Source organism: Delphinapterus leucas, chromosome 16 (assembly GCF_059928025.1).
Source record: "Delphinapterus leucas isolate spDelLeu-1000000601 "Yukka" chromosome 16, BTC_Dleu_Yukka2, whole genome shotgun sequence".
Taxonomy (NCBI): Eukaryota; Metazoa; Chordata; class Mammalia; order Artiodactyla; family Monodontidae; genus Delphinapterus; species Delphinapterus leucas.
The window spans coordinates 32,471,131-32,490,415 of record NC_143144.1 but is presented as its reverse complement, the minus strand read 5'-3'; the positions used below and the strand labels follow the sequence as shown (position 1 = coordinate 32,490,415).

The window sequence follows — 19,285 nt, the reverse complement described above, 5'->3', positions numbered from 1 at the left end:
GAACCTCCAAGGGCCCTTCCAGTGCTAAGCTTTGTTGTTGCCCAGACTCTCTCTACATTTGCCAAGACCTTAATTGCATAAAAATGTGAAGCCAAGTCTGGTTTTTGTTATGGCCTTTGCTTACAGAGCCATCTTCCAAACCAAGGACCTTCCTGATGCCTCTTAATATGCCGAGACCTTAAAGAAAAATGGAAATTAAAATATTGAACCTCTGGGTGCACTCTGCTCCCTGTAATGAAATGTGTGTGGAGGACATGCATCCGGTTCAAGGACTTCATAAAAAGTTATAATAACTTAAGAGTAATAAGCTAATAGTCAAATGGAATTAATAACAGCAATGTGGCCATTTAAGCAGTGAGATGGCCCCGTGTCGTGGAATTTTTGAAGCTAAACCCTCTTGAGTTTCTATAAGCTAATAGCAATTAGCTTCTGAGTTAATGGCAGCTGCGGTCATAATGAGATTGGAATTGATCATTTAGAAGCGGGCTCCCGTAAGCTGGTCCTATGAGGCATTTCGGTCATGAAGCACAGCCTTGACCCCTTCTTCTCATACCTTTCATCATGACCCCATCTTCTTTAAGGCTTTCTGGATCAGAGTGCTCCTTTCCCCATGCAGCACACAGCTCACCAGGGCTCCAGGAGTGAAGCATTAAGGTGGGTTGTGCAGCCTACAGACCAAGAATTCTGAGTCTTCAAAGGACAGAATCCACTCCTGCTGCACAAACCCTTCCCTTAGCAGGTTAAGTCCATCTTAGCTTCAGATTCTATTCCTGGCTCCACTAATTCTCTGAACTGGCCAGTGAAGCAACTTCTCTGAGCCTCAGTTTCCTCAGCTGTAAAGTAGGGAGCATATTATCTACCTCTTGGAGTCATAGTAATAACGTAGTAAGGAAACCTATAGAAAAGGTCTTGTGTAGTACCTTTCATAGAGAGAGGCTCAATAAATGTCTTCTTTTCTGTATTGGTTAGCTTTTGCTGTGTAACAAATCATCCCCAAAATTAATGGCTTAATACAATATAACAATTATTTTATGTAGCTCATGATTAGATGAGTTTGCTGGGTACTTTTCTGGTCTGGGCTGATATAGCTGATCTCTGCTGGGCTTTCTCATGTGACTGTGATCAGTCGATGGGTTAGCTGATGGCTGGATGGTCCACACATGCTGGTGGTTGGCAGGCTGTCAGTGTGGGTCAGAGGCGTAACTGGACCACATGAATCTCATCCTCCAGCAGGCTAGGCTGGGCTTATTCACATAGTGGTCTCAGAAATCCAAGCACAGAAAGAAAATGCAAGTCCCCAGTGTTTAAGCAAGTGCTTTACAAGTCTCTGCTTAAGTCACAGTTACTACCGTCCCACTGGCCAAAGACGTCACATGACCAAGCCTAGAAACGCTCTACCTCTTGATGTAAAGAGAATCTATTCAGAGATGGAAAGAATATATGGTCATTTTTCCAGTCTCCCATACTTTATTTTCCTTTCATTAGTATTATTTATCTACATACTGTGTCTGGTAGCTAGTAGGTGTTTAGTAAGTGGTTACTGAGTGAATGAATGAATGAATAGGTGAAACCAGCCTTCTGACAGTAAAACTGAGACTCCAAGACATGACATGGCTTGCCCAAGACATCCCTGGAATTTGGTGGTAGCAGCAGTACTCAGACCCCACTCTCCTGACCTCCAGCCAGACAATTTTCTTTACGTGGGTGAGGAAATCAGTTAAAATAAGAGATATGAACATGCTTTATAAAACATAAAGTGCTCCAGCACTTCAAGATATTTTTGGTATGTGCCTTTCCTGAGCATCGGTTTTCCTCATATATTCATAGGCATGGGTCGGTATCAGTGATCCTCCCACTCTGTTCTCCAGGGTGATTTGAAAGGCGTTGTGGTCCAGAAGCAGCTTTCTATCTCATGCTTCTCCAAGGAGGGGAGGGGGCAGTGGCAATAAAGCTCCCTATGCCCCGTCTGTCTTTGGACATTGCTGGGAATTCAGTACATGAGTCAATATTTAGATCCTCCTTGAGCTAGCTCTGAAGAGTTTGAACAAAAGGTGACTGAATCACTTAGGAATCAGTTCCAAAGCTGTTTCCCTTTTCTATTTAAACAGCACAAATGATTTTCTCCTGAGGATGAAAATCAGTATTTGAGGAAAAATTGGGCCTTATACCATCCCTATCAAAGGCTCCAAATTTATGGCTGGGGGAGATGTGGGGAAATTGAGGCAAATGCCAACTTTACCTTCCCGTTTGAAGTCAGTGAAGGCTGCAGAGGGAAGTTGGGGGAAAAAAGCTCCTATCTCTGGGTTTACCTGCAGGTACTTTCTCTCTCTTCCCATACTTCCTGGGATATTTGATCTGAAGGGACCTCAGGGCAATACACCATCTCCTGCCATGTCTGGTGCATGAGTCAGCGTAGTCTAAGTTATGCTGCAGTAACAAATATCTCCCAATTCTCAGCAGCCTACAGCAACAAAGGTTTACTTCTCACTCACATTATATGCCCTTTAAGATCAGCTGCAGCTAAGTTCTAGGCCATCTTCCTTCTAGTACCAGGCTAAGAGAGCAGCCCCTATCCAGGGCATTGTTAGTCTCAGGTCTGGAGGAGAACAGAGTAGAACTCAATAGGTCTTAATGCTTCTGTTCAGAAGCGGCACAATCCACTTCTGTTCATATTTCACTGGCTAAATCAAGTCAAATGGCCAAGCCTAATGGGGTAAGGAGGAATAATCTTCCATGGAAAAGACCAGCGAATATTTTAAACAATAATATAATCTAACACATATGGCCTCTGCATGGGTCTGCTTGGTGCTGGTGTTTAGATAAGGGTATGTGCTTTCCAGGGCTGGGCCGGGAGGGAGGGAGAATGAGACCCAGGAGGAGCATGGGGGGCGGTAGGAGGCCCACTGGCTTTTGCCCTGTCTACTTCGGTCTCAGCAGAGGAAAGTTTTTTGTGTGTGTGTGGTACGCGGCCCTCCCACTGTTGTGGCCTCTCCCGCCGCAGAGCACGGGCTCTGGACACGCAGGCTCAGCAGCCATGGCTCACGGGCCCAGCCGCTTCGCCACACGTGGGATCCTCCCGGACCGGGGCACGAACCCGCGTCCCCTGCATCGGCAAGCGGACCCTCAACCACTGCGCCAGCAGGGAAGCCCAGGGGAAATTTTAATAGGTGCTTCCATGGAGCCATTTGCTCATGAACTCCACACATTTCCAGACATTTCTTCTTGAAGTAGCCCCAAGAACTGCTGAAGGAAAGCCAGCAGCCTGGGCTGTCTGGCCCTATTCTGAAGAAAAAAATGTCCCCTCCTCCAAAGGTCACACAAGGTAGAGGCTGAGCGCTATTTGGAAAAGGTGTGATGGGGCCAAGTTCCATGTCTTGCCATGGGTCATCCCAGAAACCCTTGCAACTGAACCCTGAGCCCCACACAGAATCAGAGAGCCTCAGACTGGAGAGCGATCACTTAAAATCTCAACTCAGCTTCCTAAACTTGTCAGTCATGTGGTTTTTGACGGTCAGTTCTCCACTCTGTACTTTTAATCAATAAAACGAGGATGAAAGCGCCAGACCTGCCTTCCTTTGTTAAGAGATGGGAAATTTCCACGGAAGAGAGTGAACAGCAGTTTGTTTTATGGTCCCTAGAGGTGTGGGAAAGGTGATGCATCTCAAGTCTGCTGTCACCACGTGTCTCATGAGGACTCAGAGAGTGGGAAAGCCTTCACCTCCAAGATCTCCTTTGAAGGGTGGTCGTGGGGTGGGGAGAGCGGGTGCAGCCCCAAGGAGGCACAGGTTGTAGCTCACACGAGGAACACTGTCTAACAAGGCCAGAGCCATAGGGAGAGGGAACAGGCAGACATGGGGGATAATGGTGCTTCATCATAAGATGTGTGCAGGTAGGGCTAACGTCCGCTTCCCAAGGATGCTGTAAATGATGGTAAGCATCGGATGGATGTGGAGACAGAATGCCTGAGGATCACAGACTCTCAGAGTTGAAGGATATCTAGCAAACTCAGGACAAAGAATATGACCTCATGGATGAAACCATAAAAGACCATATAGCATTAGGTGTAGCACATGCTCTTTCCTGACCTCGCTTTGGTCCTTTTGAGGCTCCATCCTCCCTGACAATTCCAGGAAGCTTAGACTGTTATTAATGCTCCAGCCTCTTAGTATTTCCTGCAGGTCTGATGGAAACAAGGCATCAGTCTTCTGCCCCCAGGAGCCAGGATATGCCATTTGAGCTGCACCCAGGGAACAGTGAGGGGATACACTGTGGCCCCTGATGGCCAGGGAGCGGGGGTGCCCCAGTGCCCAAGGCACTGTACTGGCCCCGGACTGAAGGACAGTGGCAGAACTGTGAAGGTGTGCGAGGGTGAGGAGGGGAAGTGGGGAGGGAGGGAAAAGGTGTTGTTAGGGAATGGATTGTGTCACCAGCCTTGGACAGGTCGGGCTTACAGAAGAGTTCAGGGTTGGGGTTTTATAATGATCACTTTCTTGGACTTGGGGCAATTTGGTTCTCTCCTCCCTCTCCTCCTATATCGCCATCTTTTTCTTTCTTACCACTGAAAATGACTTGGGCATTCCCCAAGGGCTGTCAAGTTCACATCCTCCTGAAGGGCTTGTGTGGCAGCCAGAGTCAGGAGCACAGTCCTCTTATGGTCAAGAAGACAGCTGTGGCTGGGAGGATGTGAGACTTCCCTACTCGAACCCTGGACCGGCACCAAGCCTTGAGTAAGTCCGCGGCCTGGAAGCTGGCCAGTCCATTGGGAAGCATCCTCTCAAACACCCAGGCAGCCCTTCCCTCCTCTGCTGGAGGTGGGAACCATCAGGGCTACTGAGACTGGTTGCTGCACTGCAGCATGACCATGGGTGTGGCCCTCAGGTCATTGCCTGCTGCAGAGTCCCCAGCCCCGGCCTGGATGCACACTTCAGGCTGGTATCTGGTCTCCACAGGCGATGTGCTGGTGTCCTTCCATGGGTGAGCCTGTACCCAGCCACACCAGTCTGGGGGCTGCACTGAGCACTCTTGGACGTGCCTGAGCAGTCCTTACAGCCAGGGATGGGGTAGGCTTGTCCCCAGTACCCCTGAATATAAGAGCGTTGGTCTCCATTTCACAGATGAGGAAATTGAGATTCAGACAAGTAACTTGATCAGGGTCACCCAGGGATCAGAGACCAATGCCCCTCCCAGGGGTACAGAGTGCAGTCCCCCAGGCCAAGAGACCTCCAGCCTGTTCACATACGGAACATACAGGGGAGCCCTGGAGCCACTCATGCAGACCTACCCACCAGGTCACAATGGGGTGGGGGAAACTGCCGCCCAGGCGACCCTGATGCATCGGAGGTCTGGGAACTTCTACACCACACGCCCCCTCTGCTGGTCTAACCTGGCCTGGTCCACTGGGGATGGACCTGCAATGACAAACATGCCCCTTCCAAAGTGCAGAGTTTGAGGCAAAGAGAGCAAGGCCCTGAGTGGTACAGCTCCTCCTGGGAATGCATCTTAGGTGCTCAGGAAGATGGGGAGAAAACAAGGCTTTGCTCCACTCCAGCATCTAATTTGCTGTGTGAACTTCAGCAAGTTCCTTCCCCTCTCTGCTGTGTGAACTTCAGCAAGTTCCTTCCCCTCTCTGGGCCTCAGTTTTCCCACCTATAAAATTAGGGTATGAAGGGCTGTAGGCTGGAGTTGCCCTAAGCTGGAAATATTTGGACATTTTCCCCATTCCCCCAGCCCGAAAAGGAGGGGTCACTGGGGAGAAATTAATGTTGTCGGCCCTGCTCAGACCCCATTGGTGTCTCTACTTGCTCTGGGCCTCCCACTTGGTAATAATGACATCTGTCTTCAACTGTCCTCAGGCACTGTGTTAAGCACTTCATATAATTGGCTGTATTTAATCCTCGACCACCGTGTGGTCGTATATTCCCATTTTACAGCCCAGAAAACTGAGTCTCAGCAAGGTGAAGTGCTCTCTCCAAAGTCAAACAGCTGGGAAGTAGCAGGGCTGAGATTCAAACCCAGGGCAGTGATGGGCTGTGCATCCTGCCTCGAGCCAGCACTGCTGCTTTGCTGTCCCAGCTAATCGTGGACAGCTCCTCCCTGAGGACGGGTACAGCTGAGCTGCCTCTCTCCTCCTTTCTTCTGAGCCCGCCATGAATCAGGAGAGACAGAGCAACAAAATAAACTGAGACGGATTGGAGCAGAGGGTTGCCAATGGAATCATTTTGCAGAACTGTCTTTTTCTGCAAGCTGCCCCTCTTAGGAGTTTCAAAGAGAATCCTGCTCCCGAGCAGGATCTTCTGCCTGAGCCAGAAGCCATTTATCTGGAGCACTAACATGCCGCAGCTGCCTGTGACGGTGCCTGCCGCTGAGCACACACTCCCAGCAAAGATTCCTCCTGGGAACGCTCTGGGACGCTCCAAGAAGCTAATGGGCCCCCTGTGGCACATTCTAGTTACCTTTTGTTTGGCTTTCCCAGAGCCTCAGATGGGACCTCTGGGTAAGACAAGGCCTCTGGCAGCACAACCACGCCCACTGCACAGCAGGCAGAGGTCTGCCTTGCTCACGGCATTATGCTTGGCAAATAAGAACAGAAAGACCCTCCAGATCCGACCCCCACGCTGCATCTAGCACCAGAAAGAGTCAGGCTGGGGACCAGCCTCATCTTGAAGTAAGGGGTGTTGAATTTAGAGGAGGAGACCCAGCTTCCAGCCATACCTCAGCCACGTCAGTGCTGGACAAGCTTAAGCCAGCCACAGGGCCCTCGGACCGCAGTCTCCTCTCCGTAAACTGAGTAGGTTGTATTTGATGCTCTCCAAGAGTCCTCTGGATGGAACACATGCTAATGATGTGCTAGGAAAACAAGGCAGAGACTGAGGCCTTGGGTTCGAATCCCAACTCTGCCACAGGGAATCTTTGTTAATTTACTGAGGCCCCTATGTCACTGTGGTGACACAAACGGAAATGAGATTATCGCTGCAAGGGCCAGAGGAGGGCCTGGACTGTAGAATCAGAGGGCATTTGCTGAAGCTGAAGCTGAGATTTCATTCACTACCTAAAGCCAATGCAGAAAATCCAGCTGGAATGATTCTACTTCCTCTGAGCTCCTCACTTCACAAGACCGGTGGTTCTAATTAACCACCATGAACAGTAATGAAAAGATGTTTCCTGGAATGTCACAGTGCAAAACATTTCCTCCCACGGGAACGTCTTGAATTCTGTAAGGTCCAGATCAGATGGCAAAATTTTATGACACCAATTCACATACCCACCCCTGGCAACTATGTGACCCAGCCCTTGTCACACAGTAGGTCTCAATAACTGTTGTCCTCCTTTGCCCTTTTAGTGGAAATTCAGAGAAACTCCTGGATAATGGTAAACACTCACTGGCAATGAATACGTTGCATTACTGTTCCAAGTGCTTTATATATTCAAATTCACTTAATGCTTATGACAACCTTGTGAGATGGGTACTATTTCACAGAGAGAGTTTAAGAAATGCACCTAAGGTCACCAAGGTGCTAAGTAGCAGAGATGGAATTTAAATCCAGGGAATGTGGCTTGAGTTTGTTTCATAAGCAACAGGTCAGTGGTTCTACTGAGAGCTTGCAATTCCAAAAAATTCCTAGATGATGCTGGTCTGGGGACCACACTCTGCGAGCTACCGCTTTAAGCCATGCTGCCTCAGAGTTAAAGGGGAACCGAACTCGATGCGAACCTCGAGGTCTCTGGGGGCTCCTGGGCCCCAGTATTTCCTGAAGTGTTACCCACAGAAAATCCTCCCACAGGTTGCTGATCAGCATTATGCGGGGAAAAGGGGGGTGAGACCCACAGTCAAGTATGTTTGAGAAATTTAGCTTCAATAGATTTAAAAAGGTTGCTTTGCTGGCTTTCTGCTTTGTGTTTGTTTATGTAACATCTGAATGTACACTGACATAGTTTGGCAAAGTTTTCTAAACATATTTGACCTTGGTGTCTTTTTTGCACAAAGTAGCTCATGGGAACAACATTCCCCAGAAAAGCCCTGGAAAAATGCTGGCCCAGACTGATGATCACCATCCTCAGTAGGGGAGGTCTTGGAGGCCTTCTGTGGGAGGCCTAGAGTCGAAGCTGACTGTTCTGGGTCTACTAAGATGGTCTTCCAGGTAGACTCCTCGAAGTGGGTCAGAACCAATATGGATTACACATGACAAAGACTCTACCCCTCTTCTCCAGTCCAAAGGATCACACATACACCTTCTGCAAGTCCCTGAAGCAAATACTCTTAACTGTAGAGATGTTTAGGTACAACTCCATCTCAACTTCCACCTATTGCAAATGCAAAGGCCTTCAGGACCCAAGGTTAGAACACAAGTACCATTCCCTATGAAAAGGGAAGGCCAGTGTTTTACTCAAACCAGCAGGAAGAAAAGATGAGCTCCATTTCCCAAGTCTCTAATGAAGATTTATGCAGTTCTAGGCACTGGGAGAACACAGTGTGGTGAGGGAATCCACCCCAAAACCAAATAATCCATGTCAAGGTAGGCTGTGACCAGAGAACTCCAGAACATTTGGAGGACGGGGAGTCTCTTCTCACCAGGGATCAAGTAGTTATGTCAAGAGATAGATGGTAGTCTAGAAAGGAAGTGGCTTCCCTCTCCATATAATCCAACCACAACTCCTTCTCCAGAGGTAATGAGTGCTGGAGTCAGTAAGCAGCAGGATCTGCAAACTGGGAGCAAATTCCCAAGGTCTGACAGCACAGAATTTCATTTCCTCTCTGGTCCAGGCAAGAGTTTGGGTCTCAGTAGCCGAGAACACCGAGGAGAAGATCAGAGCAACAGAAGGTCTTGGAGAGACCTCAAACTTTGGAGATGCCTGGAGAAGAACCTCATAGGCCACCCTGAGTGTTCCTGAGAACATCTGCTGGTTTTCCTGGCCACCTGAATAGGTGGGCTGAACAGGTGGACTGGGTCCTCACCAATCTGGTGGCTGAGGAGATAACAGGAAGATGAAGACAATTCTCCTGGGTGCTTCAACATGGGGTCTGCAATTTGGCAGCTGTAGCGATCTGAAGACTTGACTGGGACTGATTGGGGGCCTGATTCCAAGATGAATCACTCCCATGGCTGATGGCAAGAGAACTCCATTTCTCACAACGCAGATGTCTCCATAGGGCTGCTTGAGAGTCCTCAAAATACAGCAACTGGTTTCTTCCAAAATAGTGATCCAAAAGAGACAGCAAGAAGGAAGATACAGTGCTCTTTACAGCCTCATCTCAGAAGTCACACAGTGTCGCTTTTTACATTCTACTCACTAGAAGCAAGTCCAGCCCTACACAAAGGGAGGGAACGAAGCTCCACCTAATTAAGGGAGGAGTATCAAAGGATTTCTGGACTTACTTTAAAACTACCACATCATATAAGGACAATAATTAAGGAAGAATTCAGACGATAAAAATGAATCAAAACAGAGACTGGTGGGAGATTGCAAAAAGGGAGAGACAGAGAGAGACAGAAACAGCAGTGAGGAATTAACCTATATATAGTTAAATTTAAATGGATAATTATAGAGTTTCTTGGAATGTGTAATGAAAGTGCTAAATAAAGATCTTAAAACAGAAATGACACAATATTAGAGGAAAAACTTAATAATGATCTGGAACTAATTATAATAAAACTATCTTGGGAAAAACTAGGACTTGGTGAAGGGGGGCAAAGGGAAAGATGGTACAAGAAAAAGGGTTCTGAAGTTCCCATCTGTAGGAATAGGAGGGAATTAAAAGAGTTTTAAAGGCCATACAATATTGGAATGAGGAGAAAAGCAGTAGGGGTAATATTTGGCATTTTGTTTTCACAGAATAGAAAAGTGTGTATTTAATTATGAGTGTGGGGAAACAGAAGGAAATCGTTAGTAGAATAGAAAAATTGAGTCAAAATTACAAAGGGGAAAGGAGAATGAAGAATCACAAAAACTGAAAAAAAATAAGAAAAAGGAAAAAGAAGAAACAAAATTAAATAAGTGGTAAATATAAAGTCAACTGAAAGAATAAAATAATGTAAAAATGTTGCTACATTAAATGTGAATGGACGAAATCTTCCTACTAAAAGGTACAGGGGGAGCTTCAAGATGGCGGAAGAGTAAGACGTGGAGATCACCTTCCTCCCCACAAATATATCAGAAATACATCTACATGTGGAACAACTCCTACAGAACACCTACTGAACGCTGGCAGAAGACCTCAGACCTCCCAAAAGGCAAGAAATTCCCCACGTACCTGGGTAGGGCAAAAGAAAAAAGAAAAAACAGAGACAAAAGAATAGGGATGGGACCTGCATGAATGGGAGAGAGCTGTGAAGGAGGAAAAGTTGCCACACACTAGGAAGCCCCTTCACTGGCGGAGATGGCTGGTGGCGGAGGCGGGGAAGCTTCGGAGCCATGGAGGAAAGCACAGCAACAGGGGTTCGGAGGGCAAAGCGGACAGATTTCTGCACAGAGGATCAGTGCCGACCAGCACTCACCAGCCTGAGAGGCTTGTCTGCTCACCCGCCAGGGCAGGTTGGGGCTGGGAGCTGAGGCTCAGGCTTCGGAGGGCAGATCCCAAGACTTTGGAGGTCAAATCCCAGGTTGGCTGCGTGAACACAGCCTGAAGGGGGCTAGTGCACCACAGCTAGCCAGGAGGGAATCCAGGAAAAAGTATGGAGCTGCCGAAGAGGCAAGAGACTTTTTCTTGCCTCTTTGTTTCCTGGTGCGCGAGGAGAAGGGATTAAGAGTGCTGCTTAAAGGAGCTCCAGAGACGGGGGTGGGCTGCATCTATCAGCGCAGACCCCAGAGACGGGCATGAGATGCTAAGGCTGCTGCTGCAGCCACCAAGAAGCCTGTGTGCAAGCACAGGTCACTAACCACACCTCCCCTCCCGGGAGCCTGTGCAGCCTACCACTGACAGAGTCCCATTATCCAGGGACAACTTCCCCGGGAAAACACACGGCGCACCTCAGTCTGGTGCAACGTCATGCTGGCCTCTGCCGCCGCAGGCTCGCCCCGAACTCCGTACCCCTCTCTCCGCCCGGCCTGAGTGAGCCAGAGTCCCCGAAGCAGCTGCTCCTTTAACCCCGTCCTGTCTGAGCGAAGAACAGAAGCCCTCAGGCGACCTACATGCAGAGGCGGGTCCAAATCCAAAGCTGAACCCCAGGAGCTGTGTGAACAAAGAAGAGAAAGGGAAATCTCTCCCAGCAGCCTCAGGAGCAGCGGATTAAATCTCGACAATCAACTTGATGTACCCTGCATCTGTGGAATACCTGAATAGACAACGAATCATACCAAATTGAGGTGGTGGACTTCGGGAGCAACGATATATGTATTTTTTTCCCCTTTTCCTCTTCTTGTGAGTGTGTATGTGTACGCCTCTGTGTGTGATTTTCTCTGTATAGCTTTGCTTTTACCATTTGTCCTAGGGTTCTGTCTGTCCATTTTTTTTTCTTTTCTTTTTTTTAGTATAGTTTTTAGCCCTTGTTATCATTGGTGGATTTGTTTTTTGGTATGGTTGCTCTCTTCTTTCTTTCTTTCTTTTTTTATTAGTTTTTCATTTTTTAATAATTATTTTTTATTTTAATAACTTTATTTTATTTTATCTTTTGCTTTCTTTCTTTTTTTCTCCCTTTTATTCTGAGCCATGTGGATGACAGGCTCTTAGTGTTCCAGCCAGGTGTCAGGGCTGTGCCTCTGAGGTGGGAGAGCCAAGTTCAGGACATCGGTGCACCAGAGACCTCCCAGCTCCACGTAATATCAAACGACGAAAATCTCCCAGAGATCTCCATCTCAATGCCAAGACCCAGCTTCACTCAACGACCAGCAAGCTACAGTGCTGGACACCCTATGCCAAACAACTAGCAAGACAGGAACACAACCCCGCCCATTAGCAGAGAGGCTGCCTAAAATCATAAAAAGGTCACAGACACCCCAAAACACACCACCAGACGTGGACCTGCCCACCAGAAAGACAAGATCCAGCCTCATCCACCAGAACAGAGGCACTAGTCCCCTCCACCAGGAAGCCTACACAACCCACAGAATCAACCTTAGCCACTGGGGCCAGACACCAAAACAAACAGGAACTACGAACCTGCAGCCTGAGAAAAGGAGACCCCAAACACAGTAAGATAAGCAAAATGAGAAGACAGAGAAACACACAGCAGATGAAGGAGCAAAGATAAAAACCCACCAGACCTAACAAATGAAGAGGAAATAGGCAGTCTACCTGAAAAAGAATTCAGAATAATGATAGTAAAGATGATCCAAAATCTTGGAAATAGAATGGAGAAATTACAAGAAATGTTTAACAAGGACCTAGAACTAAAGAGCAAACAAACAATGATGAACAACACAATAAATGAGATTAAAAATTCTGTAGAAGGGAGCAATAACAGAATAACTGAGGCAGAAGAACGGATAAGTGACCTGGAAGATAAAATAGTGGAAATAACTACTGCAGAGCAGAATAAAGAAAAAAGAATGAAAAGAATTGAGGACAGTCTCAGAGACCTCTGGGACAACATTAAACATACCAACATTCGAATTATAGGGGTCCCAGAAGAAGAAGAGAAAAAGAAAGGGACTGAGAAAATATTTCAAGAGACTATAGTTGAAAACTTCCCTAATATGGGAAAGGAAATAGTTAATTAAGTCCAGGAAGCACAGAGAGTCCCATACAGGATAAATCCAAGGAGAAACATGCCAAGACACATATTAATCACTCTATCAAAAATTAAATACAAAGAAAAAATATTAAAAGCAGCAAAGGAAAAACAGCAAATAACATACAAGGGAATCTCCATAAGGTTAACAGCTGATCTTTCAGCAGAAACTCTGCAAGCCAGAAGGGAGTGGCAGGACATATAAAGTGATGAAAGGGAAAAACCTACAACCAAGATTACTCTTCCCAGCAAGGATCTCATTCAGACTTGACGGAGAAATTAAAACCTTTACAGACAAGCAAAAGCTAAGAGAATTCAGCACCACCAAACCAGCTTTACAACAAATGCTAAAGGAACTTCTCTAGGCAGGAGACACAAGAGAAGGAAAAGACCTACAATAACAAACCCAGAACAATTAAGAAAATGGTAATAGGAACATACATATCTATAATTACCTTTAATGTAAATGGATTAAATGCTCCAACCCAAAGACATAGACTGGCTGAATGGATACAAAAACAAGATCCGTATATATGCTATCTACAAGAGACCCACTTCAGACCTAGGGACACATACAGACTGAAAGTGAGGGGGTGGAAAAAGATATTCCATGCAAATGGAAATCAAAAGAAAGCTGGAGTAGCAATTCTCATATCAGACAAAATAGACTTTGAAACAAAGACTACTGCAAGAGACAAAGAAGGACACTACAGAATAATCAAGGGACCAATCCAAGAAGAAGATGTAACGATTGTAAAAATTTATGCACCAAACATAGGAGAACCTCAATACATAAGTCAAATACTAACAGCCATAAAAGGGGAAACTGACAGTAACACAATCATAGTAGGGGACTTTAACACCCCACTTTCACAAATGGACATATCATCCAAAATGAAAATAAATAAGGCAACACAAGCTTTAAGTGATACATTAAATAAGATGGACTTAATTGATATTTATAGGACATTCCATCCCAAAACAACAGAATACACTTTCTTCTCAAGTGCTCATGGAACATTCTCCAGGATAGATCTTATCTTGGGTCACAAATCAAGCCTTGGTAAATTTAAGAAAACTGAAATCATATCAAGTATCTTTTCTGACCACAACGCTATGAGACTAGATATCAATTACAGGAAAAAAATCTGTAAAAATACAAACACATGGAGGCTAAACAATACACTACTTAATAACCAAGGGATCACTGAAGAAATCAAAGAGGAAGCCAAAAAATACCTAGAAACAAATGACAATGAAATAATGACGACCCCAAACCTATGGAATGCAGCAAAAGCAGTTCTATGAGGGAAGTTTACAGCAATACAGTCCTACCTTAAGAAACAAGAAACATCTCAAATAAACAACCTAACCTTACAACTAAAGCAGTTAGAGAAAGAAGAACAAAAAAAACCACAAAGTTAGCAGAAGGAAAGAAATCAAAAAGGTCAGATCAGAAATAAATGAAGGAAACAATAGCAAAGATCAATAAAACTTAAAGCTGGTTCTTTGAGAAGATAAACAAAATTGATAAACCATTAGCCAGACTCATCAAGAAAAAAAGGGAGAAGACACAAATCAATAGAATTACAAATGAAAAAGGAGAAGTAACAACTGACACTGCAGAAATACAAAGGATCATGAGAGACTACTACAAGCAACTCTATGCCAATAAAATGGACAACCTAGAAGAAATGGACAAATTCTTAGAAATGCACAAACTTTCAAGACTGAACCAGGAAGAAATAGAAAATATGAACAGACCAATCACAAGCACTGAAATTGAAACTGTGATTAAAAATCTTCCAGCAAACAAAAGGCCAGGACCAGATGGCTTCACAGGCGAATTTTCTCAAACATTTAGAGAAGAGCTAACACCTATCCTTCTCAAACTCTTCCAAAATAGAGCAGAGGGAGGAACACTCCCAAACTCATTCTAAGAGGCCAACATCACCCTGATACCAAAACCAGACAGAGATGTCACAAAGAAAGAAAACTAGAGGCCAATATCACTGATGAACATAGATGCAAAAATCCTCAGCAAAATACTAGCAAACAGAATCCAACACCACATTAAAAGGATCATACACCATGATCAAGTGGGGTTTATCCCAGGAACGCAAGGATTCTTCAATATACGCAAATCAATCAATGTGATACACCATATTAACAAATTGAAAGAGAAAAACCATATGATCATCTCAGTAGATGCAGAGAAAAGCTTTCGACAAAATTCAACACTCATTTATGATAAAAACCCTTCAGAAAGTAGGCAAAGAGGGAACTTACCTCAACATAATAAAGGCCATATATGACAAACCCACAGCAAACATCGTCCTCAATGGTGAAAAACTGAAACCATTTCCACTAAGATCAGGAACAAGACAAGGTTGCCCACTCTCACCACTCTTATTCAACATAGTTTTGGAAGTTTTAGCCACAGCAATCAGAGAAGAAAAAGCAATAAAAGGAATGCAAATCAGAAAAGAAGTAAAGCTGTCACTGGTTGCAGATGACATGATACTATACATAGAGAATCCTAAAGATGCTACCAGAAAACTACTAGAGCTAATCAATGAAGCTGGTCAAGTAGCAGGATACAAAATTAATGCACAGAAATCTCTGGCATTCCTATACACTAATGATGAGAAATCTGAAAGAGAAATGAAGGAAACAGTCCCATATACCACTGCAACAAAAAGAATAAAATATCTAGGAATAAGCCTACCTAAGGAGACAAAAGACCTGTATGCAGAAAACTATAAGACACTGATGAAAGAAATTAAACATGATACAAATAGATGGAGAGATATACCATGTTCCTGGATTGGAAGAATCAACATTGTGAAAATGACTCTACTACCCAAAGCAATCTACAGATTCAATGCAATCCCTATCAAACTACCACTGGCATTTTTCACAGAACTAGAACAAAAAATTTCACAATTTGTATGGGAACACAAAAGACCCTGAATAGCCAAAGCAATCTTGAGAAAGAAAAACGGAGCTGGAGGAATCAGGCTCCCTGACTTCAGACTATACTACAAAGCTACAGTCATCAAGACAGTATGGTACTGGCACAAAAACAGAAAGACAGATCAATGGAACAGGATAGAAAGCCCAGAGATAAATGCACGCACATATGGTCACCTTATCTTTGATAAAAGAGGCAAAAATATACAGTGGAGAAAAGACAGCCTCTTCAATAAGTGGTGCTGCGAAAACTGGACAGGTACATGTAAAAGTATAAGATTAGATCACTCCCTAACACCATACACAAAAATAAACTCAAAATGGATTAAAGACCGAAATGTAAGGCCAAACTCTTATCAAACTCTTAGAGGAAAACATAGGCAGAACATCTATGACATAAATCACAGCAAGATCCTTTTTGACCCACCTCCTAGAGAAATGGAAATAAAAACAAAAATAAACAAATGGGACCTAATGAAACTTCAAAGTTTTTGCACAGCAAATGAAACCATAAACAAGACCAAAAGACAACCCTCAGAATGGGAGAAAATACTTGCAAATGAAGCAACTGACGAAGGATTCATCTCCAAAATTTACAAGCAGCTCACACAGCTCAATATCAAAAGAACAAACAACCCAGTCCAAAAATGGGCAGAAGACCTAAATAGACATTTCTCCAAAGAAGATATACAGATTGGCAACAAACACATGAAAGAATGCTCAACATCCTTAATCATTAAGAAATGCAAATCAAAACTACAATGAGATATCATCTCACACCAGTCAGAATGGCCATCATCAAAAAATCTACAAACAATAAATGCTGGAGATGGTGTGGAGAAAAGGGAACCCTCTTGCACTGTTGGTGGCAATGTAAATTGATACAGCCACTATGGAGAGCATTATGGAGGTTCTTTAAAAAACTAAAAATAGAACTACCATATGACCCAGAAATCCCACTACTGGGCATATACTCCGAGAAAACCATAATTCAAAGAGTCATGTACCAAAATTTTCATTGCAGCTCTATTTACAATAGCCAGGACATGGAAGCAACCGTAGTGTCCACCGATGGATGAATGGGTAAAGAAGATGTGGCATATATATACAATGGAATATTACTCAGCCATAAAAAGGAACGAAATTGAGTTATTTGTAGTGAGGTGGATGGACCTAGAGACTGTCATACAGAGTGAAGTAAGTCAGAAAGAGAAAAACAAATACCGTATGCTAACACATATATATGGAATCTAAAAAAAAAAAAAAAAAAAGGTCATGAAGAACCTAGGGGCAAGACGGGAATAAAGATGCAGACCTACTAGAGAATGGAGTTGAGGACACGGGGAGGGGGAAGGGTAACCTGGGACAAAGTGAGAGAGTGGCACGGACATATATACACTACCAAATGTAAAATAGCTAGTGCGAAGCAGCCGCATAGCACAGGGTGATCAGCTCTGTGCTTTGTGACCACCTAGAGGGGCGGGATAGGGAGGGTGGGAGGGAGGGAGATGCAAGATGGAAGAGATATGGAGATATATGTATATGTATAACTGATTCACTTTGTTATAAAGCAGAAACTAACACACGAGTGTAAAGCAATTATACTCCAATAAGGATGCTAAAATAAATAAATAAAAAATAAAAGATAGGGATGCTCCAGTTCGTTTTCAAAAATCAACAGGAGGAAATTAAAAAGCTTTCTAATGACAGGAAGACTTTGAATAAAGGTAAAGATGAACAAAAACAGAACAAAGGTGGGGGCAGTCTCTATATGGCACATTTGGGGACCTGAAAACCTGTCACTACTTTTGCCAGTACTGCTTCTTCAATAGTGCCTTGCCCTACTGCTGCCATTAGTGTCAAAAGTGAACAGATAACCAGGAAAGAACTCTGACTATTTAAACTGAAGGCTCACAGTTGTTATAAACATCCCAGCAATTAATACCACAGAAGAGCTGCAGAAAATTGCTTATTTCATTTCTTTCAACCCCAGCTGTTGTTGAAGATTGCTTCATTTTTAATTTTTCTAGCTCATCAAAAAGAACTGCAAGTTCAATGTCACAGAATATAGTTATTCATTCATAGATGTTTGTTAGACAACTGCCAAGTGCTAGGCACTACAGCAGTCCTTTGTGGACATAGAAGTCAACAAAACAGAGAAAGCCACTGCCCTTGTGAGGCTTACATTCCAGTAGAGGTAACAGACAATAAATAATATAATATAACATAACATAATATAATATAATACAATAATGAAATACTGGTGGTGGTCAGTGCCATAAAGAAAAATAAAGCAGGACAGGAGAGCAGGGACTGTGTATTATTTTAACCCATCAACCATATGCTCATTAAGGGTAAAGTTTGTTTACCTCCGTGCCTACAGGGCCTCAGTCCAGACAGAGATGGTATATAATAATGAAGAGAAAAGCGGATATAGATAAAGAGCAAAGGTAGTTTTAGATTTGTGCTTTTTTATGTGGCAGATAACAGGTAAGAGAGAATCAGTAAAGGTTTGGGACTGGTGTGATCAATATGTATCTCCAGGAGGTTTGATTCAACCTCAGTATACAGGATGAGTGAGAGGTGGGGGATGGGGAGTGGGGGGCTCCACACCAGAAGTGAGGACACCAGCTTTCTTGAGCAACGTCATTCAGCAGAGCTTTCTGCAATGATGGAAATGCTCTATGCCCTGATGTCCAATACGGTAAAAACACCCGTAGTTCTGAAGCACTGGAAATGAAGTGACTGAGGTGCTAAATGTTTCATTTTAGTAAATGTAAATGTAAATATCCATATGCACCTAGTGGCTGCCACGTTGGACAAGGTGGTTCTAGGGTGATCCAAGCTAGATCCTGGGTGCTGATGGTGTGATTAATGGGGAGCCAGTAGAGAGGTTAGATTAAGTTTAAGATCTTGGGGCAAGTGACTCAACCTCTCTGAGCCTCAGTCTCCTCCGGAGAAAATGGAGCTAATTAGACTTACCTTCCATCCACGAGAACTCACCCAGAACTGTGAGAAAATAAATTTCTGTGGTTTGAGCCATGCAAAAAAAAAAAAAAGAACTCACAAACCACAAAGACTGTCAACTATCAAATGATGCCTTGTGATCAGCATCCGAGTCTACATTGCACTAGAAGTGGGATTGTACAGTCTTCTTGGGGGGCAATTTGGAGATAGATAGATGATAGATTAGATAGACAAATCTGTTTATTTATTTCTATATTTATTTATGATAGATCTATTTATAAATAAATAGATCTATCATCTATTTATTTACTTTATATTATCTCTTATGTATGCATTAAAAATGTTCACGGCCTTTGATACAGTAAGTTTCCTTACTTAAGTATATCCTAAAGAAATAATCAGACACTCAGGCAAATATGTAGGTGGAAAGATGTTTATTAAAGTGTTATATATAGTAGCAAAGTTAGATGGAACCTAAATCTTGAACTATAGATTACCTCAAGAAGTAAAGCCGCATCCATATATTAGAATACATACACTAACAAAATGGTGATGTCAAATAATATTTAATAAGATGCCTGTGGAATATTATTGCTAATTATATAGCTCTCTGTATTGACAAAAGACTGAGAGGAAAGCAATCCAACTACTAGCGGTGGTTATCATTACGTGATGGGATT

The 19,285-nt window shown here is 43.9% G+C and overlaps 1 long non-coding RNA gene across 2 annotated transcripts in view; it reads right to left on the bottom strand.

Moving 5' to 3' along the window:
- Window positions 1-19,285, bottom strand: part of LOC111183552 (uncharacterized) — a 430,485-nt gene that overhangs the window by 52,807 nt on the left and 358,393 nt on the right. For both annotated transcript variants that reach the window (XR_016388080.1, XR_016388081.1), the window contains exon 4: window positions 1-19,285. This exon is cut by the window's left edge and continues 52,807 nt beyond it; it is cut by the window's right edge and continues 22,402 nt beyond it. This is a non-coding gene — a long non-coding RNA (uncharacterized LOC111183552).